Genomic DNA, 8,160 nt, shown 5'->3' on the forward strand with positions numbered 1-8,160 from the left:
GCCTGGCTCACAGTGACTCCATACAGCAGAAGGAAAACCCGCCCAATCGTGTGCCATCATCATGATCTCTGCTGTCCAGAGGCCCAGTCACTCAGGGCTCTCCAGTCACTGTGTCACTCCAACTCATTGAAGGTTTTCCTCTCCTTCGCTGGTCCTCAACTTTGTAAAGCATAATGTATTTTTGCCAAAAAGAACAAGCAAATCAAACTTGGAAGAAGGCAGCCAAAGAGCTCCTTAGAAGCAAGGGTGGTATGACTTCCTCTCACATACTTAGGGCATGCTGCCAGACAGGGTTGTTGTTGTTGTTATGTTATGTTGAGTCACTTGTGACTCATAGCAACCCTGTGTACAACAGCCCTGAAACCTGCTTTCTCCTGTGCCAATCCCCCCCCCCCACCGCCTTTTATAAATCAAGTGTTTTATTAGATAATGACTCAAGCCTCTGGACTGCTAATGCATCTCTATCAGCAGGACAACAGGCGTCCTCATACTTAGAGATCCTGATGCAGCTCAGCTTAGCTGCAGGGGGAGTGATGTAGGTAAAGATGCCATCAAAGATCAGATTGTAAGGGAAAAACATGGAATTAACCAACGTCCATGTAATTAACGCAGCCTCAAGCCACTAGGACACAGTGCCACCCCCCCACCCCCTCGCCCCAATCTTCTCCTCAGCTCTTCTGCTGGAGAATGTGGCCTTCACAATGACTGGTTTCTTTGGGAGCTTTCCCTTCCCAAAAACTCTGTAGTAACCTGATTGAACCACATCAATGATGGGAGCAGCTCCAGTCTTGTTTTTTTGCAGAATTTACCCTTGTCTGCTCACTGACCAAAATCCCTAATTTGTCAAGGTTAACAGTTGGGCAGAAGCTCTGATTCCTCTTCAGGTGGTCATGTCTCATACCAACCTTTCCAAAATAACCTGGCTAGTATTTGTCAAAGTTGATCCTGTGGTGATGCAAGCCACCAGCATTACCTCAGCCTCCAGGATGCTTCGGTTGCTTCCTGATGCGGCCATGATTGTGGCTCATGTGGCCCCTAAGTTTCCGGGTCTTTGTCAGTCTTGATGGCATTTTGGTTGCCTACACGAAAGAGAGCTAACCTGTACCAATATTATTGTCTCTGATACACCCCAATATTATTGTCTCTGATACACCTACCTCATTAACCCAGTCACTGAATCAATCCATCTGAGTAAGGGTCTTCCTCTCTTTCTCTGTCCTTCCACCCTCCCAAACATGATGTCCCTCTCCAAGGACTGGTCCCTCCTTGCAACATGCCCTGAGTATGTGAGATGAAACCTCTGAATCTTTATCTCCAATGAGCAGTCTGGTTTCACTCTCTCTAGGACAAACCTGTTTGTTCTCCTCAGTTCATGGCATATTCAACACTCTTCTCCAGGACCACAGCTCAAAGACATCAATTCTCCTTTTATCACCCCTTGTCATTTTCCAGCTCTCTGTTGCATAGCAAGCAATTGAGAAGACTATGGCCTGGATCAGGCTCACTTAAGTCTCCTGACTAACATCATTGCTCCTCAGTACTCTGGAGAGGTCCCTGACAGCCAACTTTTCCCAACGCAATTCATCTTTTAATTTCCTGGCTCCTAGTATCAAGAGTGTTGATTGTGGAGCCTAGCAAACTGAAGCTGTTAACAATCTCAATCTCTTCACCATTTATCATGATGCTGCCAATTGGCCCAGTGATGAGAATCTTAGTTTTCTTGATGTTGAGCTTCAATCCATATTGAAGGCTGCAGTCCTTGGAAAAAAACCTTGAACTATTTAAGAAAAATATTATTTAAATAATAAGTAATATTTTTAATATTAAATATTAACTAAGCAAAAATGTAATTTAAATATAAAGCCATTTTTTAATTAAGTAGGTGTTATGTATTGCATTGTGTTTCTCAAAAATATGTGTTGACTTCCTAGCCTTTGTTCCTGGTGGTCTTTTTGTTCCTTTGTTCTTTGTGACTCTAATCCTGTTTAGAAAATAGTTGTCTTTGGGCTAAAGGGTCAGGGGATTCTAAACCTAATCACACTGGAATTATAAACACATAGACATATGAAGGAGCCAAAGATCCCTGGTGGCATCAGGAACTAAGAAACAACACAGCCCTAATTGCGGCTTGTAGCCTTCAGAATTGTAAGGGGTGGGGAGGATTCTGTTCTTTGAAGCTACTCGCTTATTGTGTTTGTATCAAGACAGCACTGGGAAACAGAGGCAATAGGCAAATTCTGTAAGTTGTTCATTCTTTCCTTTGTTTACTTAGCAAATGGGATTTCAATTAATTGATTAGCTTTAGAATGGATTTTTTTTTTTAAGCAAACTTATTTCCTCTCGGCTCAGCTCCTCTAGGACTTGACTCCATTGCAGCTCATACTATGTCTTTCTGAGAGGGACACTTGCAGATGAGGGTGTTCTGGTCTTTCTTCCATATACGATGCTTCCCACAGTGATCCACACAAACATGGAGTTGAGGTCAGTATACACTGGAATCACACCAGCCCTTGCATTTAAAGGTACTTGCAACATGAAACCACAGACCTTTCTTTGACAAATTGCACTTTTTCTTTCTTCTGCTTAGTGATGGACTAAACCTTCATTTTTCCAGTCTGTGGCTAATTTGTTCATAGCCATGATAGATACTCGCTATGAGATTAGTTGTTCTGGTGTTCCTTGAAGAAAAGGATCCATGTGCCACTGTTAGAATTGCTTTTGCTTTGACAGAGACAGAGACAGAGAGAGAGAGAAGGTGTTATATGCAAGTGCAATAGTTGACTAGAAAGTAGTTTTAGTTTTACTTTAAAAAAATATCTTTAAAAAGTATTTTATGTTGGTCTGCTTACAAAGTTTGGATACATTGTGTTTCACACTATCCTTCATTCACATTGTGCTTCGTACAATCATTTCCATTCATTATGTTTTATAAACTTAATCACCATTGAACTATGCCCACAATTACCCTGCCTTTCCTGATTCCCACCAGATCTTTCCATTTCATATGCTTTTCCTTTTTTTTGAGGTTGTTTTGCAAACTTCAAAAATGGGAAAATAATTTAAAAGCAAGATGAATGTTGTCAAATAGTGTGAGATCCCAGGAACATGGGAGAGATAGTATCAGGATGGTTGAATGAATAAAAGATGTGGAAGCAGAACACTGAAATTCAGTCTCACTTTACCAAACCATTTCTCTCTGGGAAAATGTATCCGGGCTCTGAGCTTCAGCGTCAGCACCTGCAAAGCCAGGAAGACACAAACCCCTGACCTGTGTAGTTCTTGGAGTTGTTCTTAGGATCCAATGGGATCAAATGAGGTAACAGACATGAAAGGATTGGCAAACTCTGCGACACTGTGCAAATATTATCATGAGGGGTTTGTAAGGAAGGGCTGAAGAGGGAGAAGAGAAAGTGTTTGACCTAGAAACTAGAAAAAGAGTAACCTTGTTTCTGGTCTTTTAGAAAGGAGCTTTGTATCTGTCATCATCCAGTTAGGTAGTTTGAATGTAGACTAGGCATCAGGAAACCAGATTTATATTCCTGGCCTTTCTATCAATTACCTGAGGTGGCAAGTAACTCAGACGGTGAATTAGAGACCAACCTATTCCTTTCTGTTCTTAGAATTTGTGGTTCTCATTTTTGTTTAAATAGTTAATTTTTTTAGTTTGTATTATTTTTATTCATCGGTAATAATGTAATTAGGTACAGAGCAATCAGTACTCAAAGCGATATTATAAAACCAATTATACAAATGCTTAGGTGATGTGGGCTCTGTGGTTCTGATGTTCTCACTTGGTATTGGTGGGTGAGAGCTGGGTTTGCTGTGCCAGGGAGGATATGGTGTGGCCCCGTTGGTCTGGTGCTCTTGGTAATTGTTATTCATTGTTGTGTTCTGGCTTGGAGTGTTGTGGGCTCTATTGATCTGATCTCGTTGACTGGTTTTGGTGCGGGCTGGCTGGGTTTGTTGCGTCTGAGATGCTTTGGTGGGGGTTGCCCTGGGCCAGTGCTGTCGCTGTGGGCCTTGTTGGTCTGACATTGTCATTAGGTATTGTTTGGGGCTCCGTTGGTCTTGTGCTGTGCCTTGTTGCAGTTGCGGTCTCTGTTGCTGGTCCGATGTTCTCACTTGGTGTTTGTGGGGGCTGGCTGGGTTTGTTGCACCTTGGAGACTTTGGTGATGGTTGCCTGGGCTGATGCTCTCACTAAGTATCGCAGGGGCTCTGTTGGTGTGGTGCTCTTGGTGGTTATTATTTGTTGCTCTGTTAGTCTGGCATTCAGGCTTGGTGGTGTTGGGGACTCTATTGGTCTGATGCTCTTGGTAACTTGTTATTTGGTGCTTCGTTGGTCTGGTTTTCTGGCTCGTTGTTGGGGACTCAATTGGTCCAATGTTCTCATTTGGTTTTGGTGGGGGCTGACATGATTTGTTGCATCTGGAAGGCTTTGGTGGAGGCTGCCTTGGGCTGGTGCTCTTGCTAAGTATTTTGGAGGCTCTGTTGGTCTGATGGTCTCAGTAATGGGTATTTTGTGCTTCATTGGTTGGGTTCTAAGTGTTGTTTGAGGCTCTGTTGGTCTGGTGCTCTTCGTAATTATTTGGAGGGCTCCTTTGGTGATGTGGGAGGCTCTGCTGGTCTGGTGTTCTGACTTGTTGCTGTTGAGGGCTCTGTTGGTCCGATGTCCTTGCCTGGTGCTGGTAGAGGATAGCTAGGTTTGTTGCACTGGGGAGGCTTTGATGGCAAGTAACAACAACAACAGCATAGAAAGTGCCATTCAGCCTTGTTACCAAGCCTATGAAATGGCTAGCACAACCTCTAAACATTACAGACACCCTCAGCATAGCATTTGGCATTAGAGATTGATTATTAATGAATATCCCTGGCCACAGTCTCACATCTGCATCAAACTATCTGGGATTGAGGGCCCAGCACATCACCTTTTTTAAAACTGCCCAGGTGATCTGTATGCTTCTAAAGTTCAGAGTTTTTGTATTAAGATGTGCACAGAGCAGGCCTCTTTCTCTTATAGTTCCCTTTGCACAGAGATTTTGAGAGGTGTGACCCTGACAGCGATATGAACAGGCTTCTGTTGGAAATTTCTGTAAATAACATGACTAGGTGTTTCTGTCATGCACCACTAAGTGCAGGATGTAGAGGAAATAGGTCTTGGGATCCAACTTATACCACAGGCTGGCAAGTCTCCGAAAGCCTTCATTCTGGAACTGGGCGACAATATAAAACAACCCAAAAGGAAGAGGGGATGGGTCCTGGGAGAAACAGCTCATGGGAAGTGACATTCAGTCCATTAGACATCCTTCTGGTATTCTCTGCTTTTCATATTTATTAAATTATTCTCTGTATAAGTCAGTAATTATTCTAGATACTGAAGATAAGTGGTTGTGGTCCTTAGATGTCATTGAATTGACTATGACTCACAGAAACTCTATGCATAGCAGACTGAAACCCTGCCTGGTTCTCTGATGCCCTCACAATCCCTTCTGTGCGAATGCCCAGTGTGGCAGTCCCGTGCAAAGTTATTTCCTCGAGGATCTTCCTTTCTTTCAAATGCATGACTCTAGACATTTTTGAATAATCTTTAGCCAGATTTTTGAACAAATAAGAAAGTGGACAAAAAAAGAAGTGAGTAATAACAATCTTTACTCTAAGGTAGTCCATTATGGTAAACTATGTGGAGGTGAGGAAGGGGCAAGGATAGCAGACCATCAAGGAAGAAAAAAAAATTATGTAAGTTGAACAATTCTAGAGAAAACTAAATTCTATGAAGACAATCGAGACGGTGTGAAGAAATAACATGAGAACAAAGATTGAATGATGTAATGAAGGTTGTTGTTGTTATGTGCAGTCAAGTCACCTGTGACTCATAGCGACCCTATGTACAACAGCCCTAAACCCTGCTCTATCCCTTGCTAATCTTATTGTCTCTGACACATCTACCCCCATTACCCCAGTTAGAGTAAATCCATCTCATTGAGGGTCTTCCTTTCTTGTGCTGTCCCTCCACCCTCCCAAGCATGATGTCCCTCGACTAGTCCCTCCTTGCAACATGTCCAAAGTATGTTATATGAAGCTTCAGAATCCTTGCCTCCAAGGAGTAGCCTGGCTTCACCCTTTCTAGGACAAACTTGTTTGTTTTCCTAGAAGTCCATGGTATATTCAACGCTCTTCTCCAGCACCACAGCTCAAATACATCAATTCTCCTTCCATTCTTAGTTATTTTCCAGCTTTCTGATGCATAGCAAGTAATTGCAAAGACCATGCCTCGATCAGGCGCATCTTAGTCTCCAGACTGATAATGCTTCTCAGAACTTTGTTGAGGTCTCTGACAGCAGACTTTCCCAATGCAATTTCATCTTTGAATTTTCTGGCTGCTGGTACCAAGAGTGTTGATTGTAGAACCAAGCAAACTGAAGCTGTCAACAATCTCAATCTCTTCACTATCATGATGCTACCAATCGGCACAGTGGTGAGAATCTTTGTTTTCTTGATGTTGAGCTTCAATTAATATTGAAACCTGTATTCCTTGATATTCCACAGCCAGAGCTTCAGTTTCTCCTCAGTTTCAGGAAGTAGGGTTATGTTATCTGCATAAAATCAATTCATTGCCATCCAGTAGGAAGCCACTCAAAGCTGACCCTCCAGTGGTTTTCAGAGGCTGTGTGTCTCACTGGAAGTCTTTATTCCAAGGAGCTACTGATGGGTTTAAACCAATAGCTTTTAGGTTACCAGCACCATTGCCGACAGCCTTCACCAGCAGAGCTCCTGAGGTGGTGATGCGGGGAAGACCTTTCAAGCAGAAGGAAAAGTAGCTGCAAAGACCAGAAGGTGAGAACAAGCTAGACATTATTCTCCAGGTCAGGAGAAGGCTAGTGTGGGTGGAACACGGAGAGGGGAGACACAGTTGCAGCTGCAGACACAGAAGCAGGTAAGACTGAGTTGGAGCCAGTTGAGCTTTCTAGGTCATGCAAAGAAGTTTGGATTTTACTAGAAGGTTTAAGTAGAAACATGATGGAGGCTATTCTCTTAGCTTGATTGTAGCAGGTAACAAAGCGAATAGAATCTGTTTGGACTCACCTTCAGTGTTAAATTTTCAGAGCCACTTAAATGTCACCTGTTTTCTTGAGCAAAGCCAGTGTCTGTTTCCTAAATGCACGGTGAGTCCTCAGGCAGCCACAGCAATTCTGCTCTACCCTTCCTGCCTACTTCTCCTTCCACAGGCTGTGAATCCCTCCAGCGTCCTCCGAGCGGGTGCCCCTTCCTGTACTGCCATGTTCACTCTTCCAGAGAGGAAATAGGATCTAGGGAGAGCCTCGTGAATTTTGTGGGTACAGGCTGTCCTTCCAGGGGTCTCTCTGGGGTATGTATGTTTGACTTTCTATTCCTGGCAATATAAGTTCAAATGTTTATTGATGTTTGAAGCTGGGGAAAAGTGTTTCTATTCATACTGCTAGATTCTGTAAGACACTTTTATTTTTATTTTATTATTTTAATTTTTTTTTTTTTTTAGTTGAAAGCCCACAGCAAAACTTTGGTTTTGTGGCTGGAGAAAGGAATGCAGTGTGAGGGGTAGCAAGCATTTCAGTCTTGCTCTGAGCCTGGTTGGCTGACCTGGAGCAGGATCAGCGGGCGGCAGAGTTCTCCACGGTGGACCAGGCCAGAGGCACCTGGGGACCAAACCCTCTTGGTGGAAGAGGGGATCCCTGGGGTCACGCAGGTTGCAACTTTGGATAGGACCTGCCCTCCATGCAAACAGACTAGGGCAGAAGTCCTGAAGGATGCAGAGGCCGGCCAGATCAGTAGTTTCCCAGCCTAGCCCACCCAGATGAGGTGCAGGGCAGGGGGCGGGACGGTGACCAAGCGGGCCTGGGCCCGAGCCACCTCGCCGCTGGCCCGCGTGTCCCAGACATTCCGTTTCTGCCACTGGAATGCGCGGACAAGGCTCCTTGTTGGCCCTGGGCGGGGTGCCCCGTGGTCGGCTTGGCGATGGCCACCCTTGCCCCACTCGGTCCTCCCTGTCCTCAGAGGGGCGGGCCGGGGCGGGGCCCAGGGCCGCGGGACCTTTAAATGGGCCATTTGTGCTCCTCTCGCAGGTCCTCCCCAGACTGAACGGCGACCAGACGGACAGACACACAGGCAGGAGTGCTGAGCCCACC

The 8,160-nt window shown here is 44.5% G+C and overlaps 1 pseudogene; it reads right to left on the minus strand.

Annotated features, from left to right (window-relative positions):
• Positions 1 to 614: 614 nt before the first annotated feature.
• LOC102859343 lies at positions 615 to 1,070 on the minus strand (annotated as a pseudogene).
• Between the last annotated feature and the right edge of the window lie 7,090 nt (positions 1,071 to 8,160).

Source organism: Elephantulus edwardii, unplaced genomic scaffold (assembly GCF_000299155.1).
Source record: "Elephantulus edwardii isolate Elephantulus edwardi_28Jun2011 unplaced genomic scaffold, EleEdw1.0 scaffold00009, whole genome shotgun sequence".
In the NCBI taxonomy this organism is placed as follows: Eukaryota; Metazoa; Chordata; class Mammalia; order Macroscelidea; family Macroscelididae; genus Elephantulus; species Elephantulus edwardii.